This window comes from Pteropus medius, unplaced genomic scaffold (genome assembly GCF_902729225.1).
Source record: "Pteropus medius unplaced genomic scaffold, Ma_sr-lr_union100, whole genome shotgun sequence".
In the NCBI taxonomy this organism is placed as follows: Eukaryota; Metazoa; Chordata; class Mammalia; order Chiroptera; family Pteropodidae; genus Pteropus; species Pteropus medius.
Genome location: NW_024347791.1, coordinates 6129410 through 6147588, shown reverse-complemented (window position 1 = coordinate 6147588; position 18179 = coordinate 6129410). Strand labels below are relative to the sequence as shown.

At 42.0% G+C, this 18179-nt stretch overlaps 1 long non-coding RNA gene across 4 annotated transcripts in view; it reads left to right on the top strand.

Moving 5' to 3' along the window:
- The window catches only part of LOC120614924 (uncharacterized), a 119447-nt gene that overhangs the window by 40087 nt on the left and 61181 nt on the right, over positions 1-18179 (top strand). For 2 of the 4 annotated variants that reach the window (XR_005656141.1, XR_005656143.1), the window contains exon 3: positions 6395-6461. The exons of 1 other annotated variant lie outside the window; for it this stretch is intronic. This is a non-coding gene — a long non-coding RNA (uncharacterized LOC120614924). Of the gene's footprint in view, positions 1-6394; positions 6462-16057; positions 16251-18179 lie in introns of all 4 variants that reach the window. One more of the 4 variants, XR_005656142.1, reaches the window with a different exon arrangement.

Here is an 18179-nt window from a genome sequence, read left to right as displayed (position 1 = left end):
ACTTGCTCCCACATTTTCTGATATACCAATGAGAGAAAAAAAAATGTGTTTCTATTTCTTCTCTCTTATTCTCTAAAATGTTCTTTGTTTGTTAAAAATGTGACCAGCTCCGATAGCATCCGATTTACCTGTCTGTGGATCATCCAGACCATTGGCCATTGGCCTCTCCTTTGTCTTCCCCTCCTCTTTCTTTTTCTTTTTTTAAAATTTATTTATTTAAATTAGTTTCGAGTGTACAGTACATTGGTTAGACATCTACATAGTTCATAAAACGATCCCCCCAATTGCTCCCTCCCTCCCCTGGCCCTCATCTAGCCATCATATTAATGCTAACTGCATTCCCCACCCCCACTCTTTCTTACGCAAGGATATTCGCTGTGCTCTAGCCCTTACTGGGTGTAAAGGAAGGGAAACATGGTGGAGAATGCTGCCCTTATGCGTTCTCCTCCAGCAGCCAGAAATGGCATAGAGTGTATGTCTGATCATGAAACCAAACGAATGTAAACCAAGGGTCCACAACTCTTTCTGTATAGGCTCAAATAGTAAATATTCTAGGCTTATTGCAGGCTATGGAATCTCTGTTTCAATTACTTACCTCTGCCATTGTGTAAATGAATTGCCGTCACTATGTTCTAATACAAATGTATTTACCAAAAGAGGCAGAGGGCCAGATTTGCCTCAGGGCTGTAGTTTGCTAAGCTCTGACTTAAAATCCACGAGTGTTGTGTCTTTGCCCTTCGACTGAAACCCAAACTCCTTGCCAGTGTGTAAGGCCAGGATGCTATGGCTCCTGACACTTCCATTGTACTTTCTGCCTTATGCATTGCATTCCAGCCACACAGATTTTCCTTCTGTTCCTCAAACTTGCCTTGCTCCCTCTCACCTTGGAGAAGTCCCACTAGATGTTCCTTCTGCCTTAAACCATCTTCCAATCCCCCTTCTTCTCCCACACACATTTACATAGAAATGTATCTTCTAATCTTCATTTAATCTTTTCTTCCTCACGCTAATCTCCCTTAATCCCGGTATAAATTAGGACTCTTGATAGCAAATGACAGAAATTAAACTTGATTAAACTGAAGCATTGAAAACAAAGAATATTTTTTGACTGAAATAAATTACTTCTGGATAGAGCTAGGAGAAATTTGAGCTTAGGGATGAATAGAATCGGAAGTGTGATAAATGACATAGTTGATGTAGAATATATTCAGTGCATGGTAGAAATTCAGAGAGGTCTCCTAAAGCTAGTGACTTCAACAGAGTAGAAAATAGCCAAGAAACTAGAAGCCACAAGAGCCTTGGAGCATCAAAAATGACGGTAACAAACCCCTTGTATTGAAGAACAGCACAAAAACAGCCTTTAATTATACTCATTGGAGAACTCCTGAGACCCTAAATCAGAGCCTATTTACTTTTAGTTTAGTCACAATTAAAACAAGTTTATTTACCAATGTTCCCAGTCTACAGCAGATTAGAAATAGCTGATTTTTTAAATAGTTTTTTCAGGATGAGGATGAACTGCCAGAAGCAGACACACTGAAACCAACTTGGAGCGGCAGTCAATTGACAAGGAAGGTAGAGAAACTTTCAGGAAGCAGAGGAGGCTGGGGCCACTTGGTAATAGAGAAAGTACTCACATTCTTTAGTAGGTATCAAGAGCATTAATGCTTTCTAATAATATCTAATAATAAAATGTGAATAATGCTTATGATACGCCAGGTCCTATTCTAAGCACTTTTTGGGAATTATTTAATCTTGCAATAACTCTATGCAGCGGGTGCTACTATCACAGTTATTTTATAGATTGCATTAGTTTTCTGTTACTGTGCAGCCAAAATTCAGTGGCTCAAAGCAATATTTATTTTCTCAGAGTTTTTGTGGATCAAGCATTCAGATGTGGCTCAGCTGGCCCTTGAACTCAGGGTCTCTCTTAAGTCTGTAATAAAGTCGTCAACCAGAGCTGCAGTGATCTAAAGGTTAGACACGGGGAAGACTCATATATGAGTTAAGTCACTAACTGTTGGCAGGATTTAGTTCCTTGTGGCTGTTGGACTCAGAGCCTCAGTTCCTTGGCACATGAGTCTCTATAGGGCAGCTCACATCACGTTGATTTCCTTTATCAAAGTAAGCAAATGAGAAGAGTCAGAGAGAGGATGTGAGCAAGATGGAAGTCACAGTCCTTTCTTACCTCATCTTGGAAATGACTTCCTATCTCTCCTGCTGTATTCTATTTATTAGAAGCAAACCACAGGTTCAGCCCACAGTCAAGGGGGAGGGGATCACGCAAGTGTGTGAATACCAGGAAACAGGAACCGCTGGGAACCATGTCCATAGCTGCCTACCAAGACACCAAAACCAAGGCACCAAAAGGTCATGAACCTAGCCCGAAGTCATGCAGCTAATAAACTAGAGAACCTGGAAATTAGATTCGGGACTTGTGCTTTTAACTGCTAAGCTATATGGAGGCAATTAGATTTGTATAAATTCCCTGGCGATTCTAATGTGCAGCTGAAATTGTCAATCACAAGTATAGCACTTCTCAACCTTCAATGTGTGCACAAATCACGGGTGTTAAATTGTTAGTTTGGGTTAGAATGCTGATTCTGATTCAGTGGGTCAGCGGTGGGGCCTGAAATTCTGAATTTCTGACAAGTTCTGGGTGAAGCTGATGCTGCCAGTCCATGGACAACACTTTGAGCAGCAAGGGCCCAAAGGAAGAACTATGGGCTGAGAGTCAGGCAATTGTTTTTTTCACCTGCGATTCTTCCTCGAAGTGGAGGTAGAATGAACCAGTCATCATTTGATCTTTATTCTTTTTTTAAATCTAATATTCCGTTTTTCATCCTTCCTTCCTTCCTTCCTTCCTTCCTTCCTTCCTTCCTTCTTCCTTCCTTCCTCCCTCCTCCTCCCTCCCTCCTCCTCCCTCCCTCCCTTCCTTCCTCCTCACCCTCTTTCTTTTCTTTCTTTCTCATTCAGTATTCAATTGCTGATCATTCAATAACAGCCAATACTATTTTTAAAACACTTTGCGCCGCGTCCAGCAAATGGTAAATCCTGCCACGTGCAGCGCAGCCCTGGAAAATAATCCTGAGTGGGAACGGTGAGAGATCGAGAAAAGAAAGAAGGCAGAAAGCTGGGGTCAGGAGGTCTACTAACCACTGGCGATGGAATAGAGAACGATTTTATTTTTGCAAATTGCTTTTATACAAGCGCATACATTTGCTGACTAAAATGAGATAATCCCCTCCCCACCTCCACATCCTACTATAATCATTTGCATTTCCATAGGGTAATCCCCACCCTACGCAGCCTGCTAAAATCATTTGCATTTCAACACCCGCATTGTTCTCTAATCAGTTCCTACTTCCCATTCTTAGGAGGATTTGTGGAGATGAGGTAACCCTTGGTTGGCCTCACAGATTGCAAGGACCTTGTCAGTTTACAATCCGCTCTCCACAACTTTGTTTTATTCTAGTTACAAAAGTAACAGTGAATCTTGCCTTTCATGTTTGCCCAAAATCTTACTTCCTATGAGAAGCCTTCTCTTACTCACAGAGACTGCCGTCAGATGTGCTTACACGATACTGTTTTTTTTTTCTCCCTACCCGTATCATACTGCACTGTAATTGCTCATGGTCACTTCTATCATGTGAATTTGAAAACATCCCCTTTTCAAGAGTCTATACTTCCATCTGCAGAGAAACTCCACTAAACACAGAGGTCTGTGATGTGTATGATGTCGATGATGGCCTTGAAGTTGTGCACTGCACCTTGCCTTTGTCCTCTGTCTTCAGCTTTGGATGTCAGCTCTTGGGGCAGGGATGCCTATTATCCTTCACACCCTTTTCTGTTACCTTTCGATACTCCAGGGCCTAGTATGGTGCCTGATATGTGGTAAGCATGCCAAATACATTCGTTGAATGAATAAATGTTTGTAGGAAATATTGAAAAGCAAAAACTGAAAAAAAATTTTTTCGAAAAAAGGACGTGCCAGCCTATTACACAGAGATAACTTTTGTCAATATTTTGTTTTTATTTCCTTCTGTCTTTTTTTTCTATTCATAAGTATTTGTGCCATCCATATCTACATGTGCATCTAAATATGTAACTTTTCCTCTCCTTCTTTCGAATGATAACAGCAAGCGCTCACTGACACTGTGTTGGAAAGATCCATTGTACAAAGCCCCAGTCCTTGCCATGAAACTCCTGGGAACTTACGGATGCCCAGATATCTAGTTAAATATGATTTCTGTGTGTGTCTGTGTAGGTGTTTTGGGAAGAGATCAACATTTGAATTGGTGGGCTGAGTAAAGCAGATGGCCCTTCCTAGTGTGGGTGGGCATCATCCAATCCATCGGGGGTCTGAATAGAACGAGAGATGGAGGAAGATTGCCTTTGCTCTCTGCCTGATTTCTTTAGCTGCAACATTGACCTTCTCTTGCCCTTGGCACTCCTGGTTCTCAGGCCTTCAGACTCGGACTGGAATCTATACCCCTGGCTCTCTGGCTCTCAGGCCTTTGAGCTAGCCCACCAACTTTCCAGCTTGGTGATGGCAGGTTGTGGGATTTCTTAGCCTCCATAATCGCAGGAGCAATACCTTATAATGCACCTCTTTCTACATATCTGTATGTGTCTGTATGTGTATATGTCCATGTTTGTATCTACATCTATCCTATTGGTCTGTTTCTCTGGAGAACCCTGAGTAATACAATCTTGATTTCTCCCTTTCTCTAATCCCACATATCCAATTTACCAACGAGTTCTGAGAATTCTACCCAAACTATATCTTAAATCTCTCTCATTCACCCTCACCAGCAGGTTGAGGGCTGGGCTGAGAGAAAAGGATACGGGAATGTGGCCCCCCTCTGAAGCTCAGCCCTGGGATCCACAAGAGTTCATACCGTAATGCAGCTGCTAATTGCTGTAAGCTACCTGGGCCACACTGAGGTTTTATTCTGACCCCAGTAAAAGAGGATTTCCATTGGGATTCTGAGGAGGTAAAAGACTTTGTAATTCTAGCTTTTGCCAGAAAGCAGCAGAATGAGAAGGGGAGGCAAGGTCACATTCATCTTGAGTGGCCGAGAGGTACTAGTGAAAATGACTGGGATATGTGTAGGGAGAGACCCAGGTACTCCATCCTTTCCCGGTCCTCACGTCTACGTTATCCCATCTGGGAGTACTCAGAGCGAGGCAGGACAATATGAGGAAATTTGCAGGAATGTTATCTCTGCACTTTGCCAAATAATTGGTCAACCCCAGGGGGCTGCTCCAGCCTCTGCTCTGACCCCCGAAACCTTGTCTGGAAGCAGGGGAGGAAAGTTCCTCAGTGGCTCCACATGCCTGGCTTGGGAATGAAGTCCTAAAACCCCCATGCTGTCTGTGCCTGGGGCAGAGGGCCAGGCTCAGGGCCGCTCAGTGGCCAGCTTCGGTTTGAAAGGTGTTGTTGCTGGGTTGTTTTTGTTCAGCCAGAAATCACATGGCTTCCTTAAAGGCTTCGTTTGGGCCCCCAGAGAAAGCCTTGTCTCTGTGCATGGTGTAAAAGTATGATTTTTCAAAAGGTTGGAAAAGCATGACTCTAAAAACAAACAAACAAAAAAGATTTATGCAAATACAAGAGGAATACATGTCAAAGATTTTATTCTACTCAGTAATTAATTAGAGAACCAATAATATGTTGAAATCTGTCCAAAGAGCATTTGAGAAACTAGGGATACACACATACACACATACATTATATATAATTAATTATCTATATTTAATTATATATAATAGATATGTAATTATATACATATACATGCAAATATATAATATATAATATAAAATATAAAAATTACATATAATGTGAAAAATAATATAATTATATATAATGTAATTATATGTTATGTATAATTATATATTATACTATATATAATTGTGCATATATATGCAATTTAATAGATTGCTGGGTTCAAGTCCAACAGGGACATACACAGCAATCAAATGGGTTATCTGCTCCCCCAGACTTAAATTATTTGCATCTCTGCCAGACAAAATTCTACAAGTCTACCTCTGCACTTACAGAGTTGTAAACCAGCCCACGAAGTAGAAAGTCAAGACCAGCACTGCACTGAGAACACTCAGTAATCTCTTTTGTCTATTTCTAGGATTCAGATAATTTTTCTGATAATGGATTCTGGTAAAGTCTCTTCCGAGGGTGATTTGATGGCCACCGAAAGGTGCCCCCTACCAAAAGTTTATCCCAAAAGCCTGCTGTGGCATCTTATTTCTCTCTGTGAAGATTTCCAAGTCTGTACTACATATACGATAACAATAGTTAACATTTATTCCATGCTTTACATAGATAACCTTATTTAATCCTCATAACAAATCAATTATTCTTATTTCTATTTTGCAGGTAAGATTTCAGTAATTTGCTCCAGGTCACACAGCCCTCCAGGAAACAGTGGACCCAGGATTTAAAGGTATATGGTCTGACTCTTGTGTTAGACACTGAGTCACAGCTTAGCTCTACAGTGGCCCTGCTCATAATCGTCTTGAAAAGATTAGTTTCCTACCAAGGAAAAGCCTCATAGTTTACCAGCAAAGTGAGATATCACTCCTTCTCCAAGTTACTGTGAGGATAACTGAGATTACATTAAACTCTACGTAACCTCAGTTATAAACTCTCTGTCCGTGGGCAGGCCGGGGTTACTATTAAGGGTCTGGAAAGTTTAATTAATTACCGAAGTTTTCTTTTGGGCTCTTGGTAGCATGGACATTTCTACAGGGATGATGGAATTTGGGTTTCTGATGAGCCACCATCAGTGATGGGCTGTCTCTGGTGACCATTGGGACTGGTTCTAGGGTGGCGCAAAATTTAAAGGGGGCCGTGAAGCTCAGTAATCAAGATAAACAATTTTAATGCAATATTTAAAAAAATCAAAATTAATGTAAAAAAACTCATGATGAACAAAATATCAAAATTTACACAAAGACAGAATCAGTGATACTGATTTTTCCCTTTTGCCTTGGGCTCCAATTTGGCACAGGCTACTAGTGCATTTCCTGAAGGAATTCACCAAGTGACAGTCTTATGGTGTGTATTCCCAGTCTCATTCTATAGTGTTCATTGCTCTTATACATGCACATTCAGTTCTCCAAATCTTAACTTCGAATAGAGCACTTAACAAATTTTAAAAAGGCCAAAGGACCTTTTTGTTTATCCTGTGAGAGGCTCCGCATGTCGTGACAATGGCTTAGCTCCATCTGACTCGGATGCTGTGAGATGGTCCTTCTGAGTCATCTCATTCAGCATGGAACTTTTGGCAACAGATCTCATTCCATACCTCGGACCCAGCATGCCCCCACTGTCCGGTCAAGACTTCCCATCCACCATCCTTTACAGTCCTCACAAACCCCATCTTTAAAAAAAACGAATTATGGGGTATCATTTCTTGAGTACCTTCTATACCAAGAGTTTTTCATTTGTTTCATCAATTACCTTGTTTTTCATTTTTTCACTTTATTTTTCATTAGTTAGCTGATTTAATCTTTTCAACTATCCCTAAGAGGTAGGTAGATATTACTGAGAAAAACTGAGGCTCAGAAACATAAGTAAACTTATTCAAGGGTCTCACAGAGTTCATTGGTCGGCGGTAGAGCCTGTGTTGAAACCCAGGCATCCAGAGCTCATGTTATTCACCACCTCACCTTTCTGCCCTGTTTCTGAGTGAAGCCTACTCCAAGGAGCCACTTCTTCCATACTTACCTCAACTACCATCTCCTCCATGCAGTCTCTTTTGGTTACCTCAACTAGATGCCCATCCTCTCCTTAACTCTTAGTTCCAAGCGCTTTCTCTCAACCTCTCCTATACCTCCTACCATGTTCTTCCAGTTCCCGTAGTTATTTGTGTATATTTTTAAAAATAGAGGCTTTGCCCAACAGAACTTTTTTTTTTCCTCTAAAAAGCACAGTGCAATGCCTTGCTTAGATGGAGCGCTCAGTGCATTTGTGCTGAATGAAGGAAATTTGCTTGTCACGCTCAGGGGCCAAGCCTTCAGCTCCTCTGTGTGTGCCTTGCTCAGTGTGGGTGAGAGAAAGTCTCATAGTCAACAAACCCTACTGACTGACTGACGGACCAAAGAGCTTAGATGCCTCTTGAGGGTGGTTTTCTGTGCGCGCGCGTGTGTGTGTGTGTTTTTCTGTCTTTCACATGTGAAAGGCCTTTTTTTTTTTTTGGTATTAAGTTTCTAAATACAGAAGCTAAGAATTTTTCCATTCACAAGGTAGAAAATGCCTGATGGAAGGAAAACAAAATCCTGGCAAAACCTTATGAAAATTCTCAGCAAACTCTCATCGGAATTCCCAGGAGTCTGTCGAAGCCCATAAGCCCCAGGTTGAACATTTAACTACTCAAAGAGATCTTTCTATAGGATCTTATTGGGTTAAATATCCTGTGTGTGTGTGTGTGCGTGTCTGTACACACATATATGTGTGTGTATGCGTGTGTATATACATATAATTAATAAGGAAAGTATCTCTGATATAGACACAACAAGTCAACATCTTTTTAACAAACCACCCCAAGAGTGCTTACTTTCAACAGCAATGATTACAGGGGAATGTGGCAGAGACAAGCTGAGGAACTGGGCTGTTGGTTGGTTCCAAATAAGATGGAGACCTAGGAGCCACCTGACTGGCATGTCTAGATTTCTCCTTTCAGAACTTTTGGTCAGTCTTGCCCCTTCCTCTTCTAGCCTACCACCCATTGCCCCCTTGTTTTCAGAAGAGCCCACCCTGAGGTGCCTGACTCCTACCAGTCGGGACCATTCTGACTCTCTTCACTACCCGCCTTGTCCCCACCCCCACCCCAACTGAAATGTGGACATCGGGTGTCTGCTCCTTCACGCCTGCTCTTGGAGTCTTGCTAATCTGCTGATGTGACAATGGGAATGCATGCCTTTCTCCCTACCCTAGGTAACACACTTTCATTTTTACTCAGACATGGACAAGCAGGGAGGTTGTAGGAATAGGTCCAACGTTACTAGATAGCATCAGACTTAACTGCAATTCAGCAGTCTTGCTATTGTTTTTGTTTTAAAAAAAAAAAGCCAAGAGCAAGCCAACCAACAAGCAAAACAGAATCTGCTTTGCAAATGCGAGGCCAATTTATGGTTCACTGTGACTCCAAAGTTTTTTTTTTTGGTTGGACTTTTACATAACAAGGCTTTCTTCAGCAATTGCTCTATGTTTTTCTGGATGATTTGCATAAAAAAGGAAAACGAGTTAAAAATACTATATCCTACCCTCAACAACAACACAGATAAAATATCCATTTATTTCTATTTCCTTCTTTGCAATACGACCCTTCCTCACTGACAAGTTTATGACAGAGGAGAGATGACAGAAACTACAAAATTCTCACAATTTCCTGAATCCTCATCCACTCCCATCCAGCCTAAGACCCCCAAGGATGTCTATGCAAAAGGATGTGGTGATGCCCGTTATTTCTCGCTGGTGCTTTGGCCCTTGTTCTTCTCTGGCTTCTTTCAGATTGGGCAGTCCGGAGCATTCCCTTTGCTCATTTTCCCAGAGCCACCCATGCCTTATCTTTGTCCTCTTCCCTGTCTTTGTCCTCTGAGATGCAGGATGCCCCCCGACTAAGAGGGTTATCTCATTTCCTCGGTTACTAAGGAAACAGAGAAAACACCCATCCGATGGAAGAGAACTATCTCTGCTTCCACCTCCCACCCAAGCTACACGACCTACCTTGGCAACCGGTGTCGACCACCGACCACCACCAAGTGCTTGATCTGGGCGGGGAATTCCTTCCCCCTTAATGAGGAGCTTTGATCTTCTACTAGAGGTTGATAAAAACAAGGCGGACACTCTACAAGTCTTCTTAACAGGCATGTGGCAAGCATCACTAATCGACTGTGATTGCCCACTGAGCCTGGGCAGGGCCATGCCCCTAGCAGGCATTATCAATCTATTGGAGGGAGTTTGCATTGGAGAGCAATCATATTTTCGTTCTTTGCATAGAGATGCTCCTGTCGTTCACGCAGGAGGGTGGGAGTAGGGGCATTTCTTCAGGGGCCTGTAGCTAACAAGCTACAGGAACGGGGGAGAGAGGAACAAAGCTGTTTCCTTAGTTTTCACAGGGCTTTAAAGCCGAAAGCTTTACCTGAGTCACTTGCTGACCCAGAGCCTCAATGGGCCTGAATGTGGCATCTCCACTTGTTTTTTCTGCTGGATAGGAAATGAAAAGTGCAAGAAACAACTGTCCTTAGGGTAGAAGTAGACATGCTCCATGGAGAGGAAGAAGTGATGCATTATAGTGACTCAGGAGCCCGAGCGGTCTCAGTGGAGGAGGAGGAGTGTCAGGGGCTAGGACCGGTGGACTGAGCTGCAGGTAGTCAGTTTCCTGGCAGCCCCGGCAGCCCGCGGCGGTCCTGCTGCACAACGCACGTTCTCTGTGTCTGCCGCTGGTACTTAGACACCGGTGGAATGTCCTGGCAGGACTGTCTGTCCAAATCCATTCAAAACTGATTGTGTCTTCGATGGGGAATTTTGGCCAGGATCTCCGTCGCTCCCCATTCGGTTAGACTTTCTCCTTTCCCTTTGGCTTATTAGCTGCCTCTGTGGGAGTCTGGGCCTTTGCATTCCCTCTCAAGCCCATTCAATTGATCTGAAGCTGTATCAAGGATTGAGGTGGGTCCATACTGTAAGTCTGAAATGGCCAGATGAATTTATTTAAAGCGGCAGCTTCTCAGCAGGGTTGCCACAGTCCAACGCTGAGAAATTGGGTTCTTCCCACTTTGCTAGAGAGCCAGGAAATGGGTAGGAATGTCCAGAGTCAGAGCAAAGGAAAAGGAGTCAGAGAAGAAAAGCAGAGGCTGTACAGGAAACAGCCTTGTAGGATTTACTGCAAGACCAGCTCCTCCCGAGGCCTGTTGCCTTGCTCACACAGCCAGCAGCTGGTGGAGCATCTGTACTGCCAGGTGCTCTTAGGTGCTAGAGAGGTGGGGGTAGAAGACGAAATCTTTTCCTCCAGGAACTCCAGGAATTTATAATCAGACAGAAGAGATGACAAGTACAAATCTAATTAAAATTAAAATGCAGAGAAGGAGGTGGATGGTACAGCATGCTAAGAGGAGTTCAGATGAAGTGAAACTACAATCTTCACTGTGGGCTCTAAGGCATTGTGTGTGTGTGTTATTATTATTGTGTGTGTGTGTGTGTGTGTGTGTGTGTGTGTGTGTGGTGTGTGTGTGTGTGTGTGTGTGTTTCTTAAGTTCTCTGTCCTCCAGACAAGTGACTGTCATTCTCAATCTAGGCTTCTTAGCTGTTCTTTTGGAACAAACTATTTTGGAATCAACTGATGACCTTTAAGAATTTCTGATACAGGCTCTATCTGAGAGATTCTGATGCAATCAAGTCTCAGTCTAAGGAGTGAATCCCATAGGGATGGGCAAGGTCAAACTGTACGGTGATTGGCCAGGCTCCAGTGCTCTCTGCTTTGATTGACGAGATGGAAAATTGATGGTAGTGGTAGGGTAGAGGGCAGTTGATGGGAGTCAAATGGGAGAGACTGTCTTTTACTTTTCTCTGAAAGTAGGCAAGGGAGGAGATGGTCTTTGGGTTGCACTTCCATGGAAAATGGACCCACAGGAGGTGGGGTGTCACAGTCAAAAATCAACATACACTCCTGGGGGGACTTTCCTCAGGCCCTCTCTCCTTCTTTCCTCCACTCATTCTTCCTTTCTCTCTCTCCTTTCCTTACCTTTATCTAAAAATATTTATTAAGTTTGTGCCATGTTCCAGGCATAGTTCTGGGGCTCCAGCAATGAATAAGGCAGGTTAATTCTTAATTTCAAGGAGGTGACATCTTAGGTGCATACCATAAAGCAAACAAAGATGGTGGTGGAAATGTGAATGTTTTCTGTGCATAGGACTTTTCCTAAAGAATTGGTGGTTTGGTGACTTAGTGCTATATTTCGTGGTTGTCCCAGCATCCCTAGTAAGCCTGGCATTCCACCATCCCTGCCAACGTACCAGACATGTGAGTGAACCCTTTGGATCTGCCGGTTCACTAGAGGTTCCAGAGGACCACAGCCCTACCTGACATCACCGTGAGCAGAAAATGCTCTCAACTTGCTGTGTAACTTTCACATTCAGCAAGGACACGTCCCTGTCACTAGAAATGTAGCGAGATAACTGTGATGTGATGGGGAAAGTATTATGTCAGAACATGGAGGAGCTGGGTTCAAGTCTTGACTCTCTCACTTACTAGATAGAACACTTACCCCAGGCTTTTCCAGGTTCATATTTTCACTAATTGTTGGAACAAACTATTTTCTGAGAGCTTATTGTTGGCTACTAGCTACATTGAGAACTTTACACGTATTATTTTGATTTAATCCTCCCTCTATTCTTTTGAGGCAGATGCTGTTATTACAGGGCTCGGAGAGGTTAAAAACGTGTCTGAGGCCACGTGGCTGGTAAGAAGCAGGACTGGAATGGAAACCCAGACTGTGTGACTTCAGGGCCTGACCTCTAGCCATACATTGTAGCGAGTAATGTATTATTCGCTAGCTCGTTCTGACGATTGCATTATCCATCTGTGTGAAAGCAGAAAGCAGCTAGATTAATTGCTGACACACTGGAGTTTCCCAATCATTATTTCTCAATGTTCTCAGTCACGTTTTGCAGAGATCATAATAGATAAATATTTACATGGCACCATAATAAGATGTGCATCCTTGATCTGAGCTTGTTTCCATAAAGTTGGGCATTCTGAGACCATTTATAAAAAGATGAAAAAGTTGTCTATGGCATGCTACCCTGGACGTGCCGGATCTCATCTGATCTTGGAAGGGTCATCTGACCTAAGCAGGGTCAGGTCTGGTTAGTACTTGGATGGGAGACTACCTAGAAATATCCGGTGCTGTAGGCGGTTAAAAAAAAAAAAAGTTATGTACAGGTAACATCACTCATTGCTATTATTACTATTAGGTTACTCAGACATTCTCTTGGAAAAAATTAAGGATAGAGTGATTACTAGTTACAACACCCCTCCCCCCTCAAAAAACTATATCTTTGTAGCATGTTTTTGTAGGGAAATCTTCAAGCCAAATCCTTGTGTTCATCTTTTTAGTCTTTATCTTGCCCAGCCGGCCCCTTCTCGTGGCATTGGAAACTGCTGGGCACTCCCCTTGCCCACTTGTCTTCCAGGACCTCAGCTTCTCCTTGTTTGCTCAGCCCTGAAACTAGTCTCAATTTAGCTGGTTCTTTAATCTCTGCACAGCCCTTAAATGTTGCAGCTGTTCCCTTTGAGTTAAAGAATCATTCATTCATTCAATGAAGATTTCTTGAACATCTATTATATGCCAGGCATTGTTCTAGGTGCTGTAGATAGAGCAGTGAACAGATCAGCCCTCGTGGAATTATCTGCTTTTATGGAACTTCCAGGCTAAAGAGGGAGACATAATAAACTAAACCTCATTAGTAGTATAAAGAAAAATAAAGCAGGAAAGGAGGAAGAGGTACTAGAGTTTGATTCTAAATAGGTGGTGAGGGAGGTTCTCACTAAGAAGGTATTTATGGAAGGACTTGGAATCAGTGAGGGGGCATGCCATGTGGATACCTGGAGGAAGAGCATTCAAAGCAGAAGGAACAGCAATTTCCAAGGCTCTGAGGGTGAGCCCGCCCCAGGTGTTTGAGGATCCTCAGAGAGGCCAGTGCGGGGTGAGTGAGGGCATGAGGATGTGCAGGACAGGAGGTCATGGGAGGGCTTGTGGAAGTCCAGGCCCCTACTTCTGACACCACTGTAAGGACACTGACTTTTAGCCATTGCAGATCTTTGAGAAAAGGAGTCATATCTGGCTGATGTTTTAAAAGAATCACTGGTAGAAAACAGATTGGGGGCTGGTGGTAGAAGGAAGGAGAAACAGACAAGTTTGGAGGTTATTTCTAACATCTAGGTTCTAGAAGAGCGTGGTGACTTGATCCAGGGTTTTGAGCTTGCACAGGGTAGTGACAAATGGGACTCAAACCCTGAGCTGTAGGCCTAGCTCAGCCGCTCATGTGTCTAGTGGCCAGGTCTGCCTTAATATTTTCAGGGATGGAGCAAAAGTACAAATGGAAGTCTCCACACATTTAAAATGTTTAATCGAGTTAACAAACTTTTAGATAAAATTACTTCATTCCTCTTGCCTTGGCAATATACCCTCATAATGATGGACTAAAACATATTATTAGGGTATAATCGTGTTACTCTGTAGTTATTGATGTAACTGAAAATCCCATAGAGTCAGGCTTCCTGCTTCCAGCTTGGCTGGGAACTGCTTGGGAGCATGTGTGGTTGAGTGATCTGACGTGGACTGATGCATTCTCCCCCATCACCTTCGTTTATAGTTTATAGACTCCTCTCTTTTTTTTATAAACATGGGTTTGGGTCCAGGGCCTGGTTGCTACTTTGGGTCCAAATCAAAGGGAACTAAGGTTCCTTTCCCCAGTTTTAGGAATAGCAAATCTTTTTCTGAACAGTGGTTCTAGTCTGCCTGTTGGGTTGAACCAAATCCTGGTCCCATTGGGTAAGTTCTATTTATTTTTTATACTTTATCATCTTTTAATTTTTTGATTAAAGTTGACATTCAATATTATTTTATGTTAGTTTCAGGTCTACAGCATAGTGGTTAGACATTTATATAATTTACAAAGCGATCCCCCAAATAAGCCTAATACCCACTTGGCAATAGTTATTACAATATTATTGACTACACTCCCTATGCTGTACTTTACACCCTTTTGGAGTAAGTTTTATTTTAAAAAAAATAGTTTTATTGAGATATAATGTACATGTCATGACATTCAACTGTCTGAAATGTCCATTTCAGTGATTTTTAGTATATTCACAGAGTTGTGCATCCATCACCACTATCTAATTTTAGAACATTTTTACCATCCCCCCCAAAAAATATTGTACTCACTTGCAGTCTCTCCCCATCCTCTCTTTCGCCCCCTGCAGCCCTAGGCAACCACTAATTTATTTTCTGTCTCTATAACTTTGCTTATTGTGGACATTTCATATAAATGGAGTAATACAGTATGTAGTCTTCTGTGTTTGGCTTCATTTATTTAGCATAATGTTTTCAAGGTTTGTCCATGTTGTAGCATGTACCAGTACTTTGTTCCTTTTTCTGGCTGAATATTATTCCACTGTATGGATATACCAGTCTTTATTTACTCATTCATCAATTGAGGGACATTTGGGTTGTTTCTACTTTTTGTCTATCATGAATATTGCTGCTCCGATCATTTGTGAGTGAATTTTTGAGTGAACATATGTCTTCATTTCTCTTGGGTATATCCCTTGGAGTGAAATTGCTAGGTCATTTTGAGGAACCGTCATACTGTTTTCCATAGCAGCTGCACCATATTATACTCCCCAGCAACACTGGAGGGTTCCACTTTCTCCATATCCTCACCAACACTTGTTATTATCTATCTTTTTCATTAAGTGGTTGTAAAGTGGTGTCTTGTAGTTTTGATTTTGCATTTTCATGATGAGTAATGATGTTGAGCATCTTTTCATGTGCTTATTGGCCATTGATATATCTTTTTTGGAAAAATATATGTTCAGATCCTTTGCCTGTTTTTTAATTGGGTTGTCTTTTTATTGTTGACTTGTAAGGGTGTTTTATATGTTCTAGACACTAGTCCCTTATGATTTGCAAATATTTTCCCTATTCTTTTCACACTCTAAATTCAACTCTATTATTGACTTTTCTAGGTTTTGGAGCACTGTGTAGGCCCTGGTACTTCTGACCCTTATCAAGTCACAGAACTTTAGAGAAAGGAACAAACATTTATTAAATACCTTTCATGAGTTATTCATTTTAATTTTCCCAACAGGCCTGTGGTATATATTTATTGGTCTTATTTTATAGCAATAAAATTGAAGCTCAGAAATGTTAAGGCACCTTGGCCAAAGTCCTCCAACTAGTAGGAATGTGAAAGGAGATTAAAACTCAAAGCCTTTTGATTCTAAATCCATGCTTTTTATTCTCTATCCAGTAGGTCCCCTCCTATCACAATGAGTTGACACCAGATCCATTATAATTATATATAAAAAAAATATGATATTAAAGAAACAATTAAGGACTTGGCCTGAAAGACCATTCACCTAACGTCACCTTCTTCGAAAGGAGAGGGAATTGTGTGTATCTGGTAGGCTGGCCTGGGAATGAGAAATCTCAAGTTGAGGCACGTGAGTATTTTTGGTGAGCCATTGTGTTTGCCCTTCCTTTTTGAGGGTGTCGTGACAGCCCCACATGGCAACTATTTATTATTCCACTTGGTGTGGCAGCCTGGGAGCTGGCAGAGTGGGGCCGCATGGCATGCTGGGATACTCATTATCGCAGCAGATAAAGGAACTTGAAATCCCCAGCTGGCCTGGATTTCCTAGTGAGATCGGGAGAACAGATATTGCTGGGAGGGAAAAGGGCCTTGAGTCATGTCCTGGGAGAGTGAGAGGCTGCAGAAAGCCAGGAGGGCTAGATTTAAACAGTCCTCTTTCTCTGGAACATGACATTGGGGGCATTTAATAAAATAGGATCCCAAGGCTGAAATGATGTAGTTACATAGAAAGGAATTCTGCTGGAAATGAGGTCCTTTACTCTAGCCCACAATTTTCCCTTCACCCTTCCTCAGAAAAATAACCAGATGATTTTTCATATGCATAAAAAACAGATCCTCCAAATAGGCTATCCTGAAACTCAGTTTCTCCCACCTGAAAACAGCCAGTGCTGGAGATAAAGATTCAGTAGCTGGTTTTCCTTCCTGTCCAAGATGCCTCTCCCTGTGTCCAACTACCTTTTCAATCAGCAGAGATCAGCAGGACAGATAGTGTGTACTGGCTGAGAATATGCATTTGGTTAGTGGAGTGGCTTTTGAGGAAGGGTGAAAATGCCTTCAAGTGATCTCCAAATGCATGCTGCGTCTTTCCAGTCTGGTGTCCTTATAGAGCTACATAGGGTGACAGCATGGTAATTTCCTAAATTCTGATATAACTGGAAGAGTAGGGTTTGCCGAGGTTCAGGAGCCTCTGTTCAAATAAGATAGTCTAAATCGTTAATTCTTTCAACAGACAATTATTAAGCACATGGTACAGCCCTGATACTGTGTTAGGTGCTCTAATCACAGAGACATGGCTGTACATCCATGGAGCTATGTAGTAGGTAGGGGTTGCTGTGGAGGGATAAGTAGGATGACTATTATAACTCAATCAAGAAATGAAGTGTTCTATTCCCTGAGAAGGCAGATCCAAATCAAATCGGGAGTATGAGGGGCAATATCCAGGAGAAAATGACTTTTTAAAGAGCTGCCTTTAATGCATTTTCTAAACACTATACTGTTTGTTTCTCTGAGAAATAAAAATCTGGGAATCATTATGCTCCTACATGTCTTGTTGAGTGTGCCAAGAATGCAAGGCCCTGACCTCTCTTTACCTGGGCCAAATCTCAGAGTTGTGTTTGCAGCGAACACCCTTGAGGCATGAAGTAATATCTCCCTTTAGAACAAATGGAAGGAGGGCTTGCTGCTTACTATAAAAGTGGTAGATTCCCTCAAGCTCAGGGTTCCTCAGCTATGATACAGACTCACTCTATGTGAAGCATCCATCTGGGTCTTATTATGTTGCCACGTGGAACCTGATGCAAATGTGCTGCTACTCATGCTGCTTGCTCTGCTGTGAGTAATAACATCTTTTGTCTTTGACCCAGGAGTCTTGTGTCCTCTGCCAGCATCTATGAAACAGTAACGTGCTAACTTATTAGCTTGTATAATCTTATGCCCAACAGTGTCCTTTTCACCATGTGATGAAGTGCTCTTTCTGTGCTACTCTTTGTTAGAAAGGAAGAATGGGGCCCCATGCTAAGGTTGCTTGAACTCCCAAGATGTCACAGATACATAATAATATAGTTCCACCTGAGCTGTACCATCATAGTTCTGAGGAATATGATCTGAATTCAAATGAGATGGATTATTCTAGAGCACAGGGTTCCAAAGCTTTTTCGCTTTGAAAAATGATTTATGAGAATACCAATATATACAAATTTTTTTTCCAAATAATTTATAAGAATAACAATATATATGAAGAATATGGAAAACTACAATTTTAAGAATAAAGGTTGGGTTT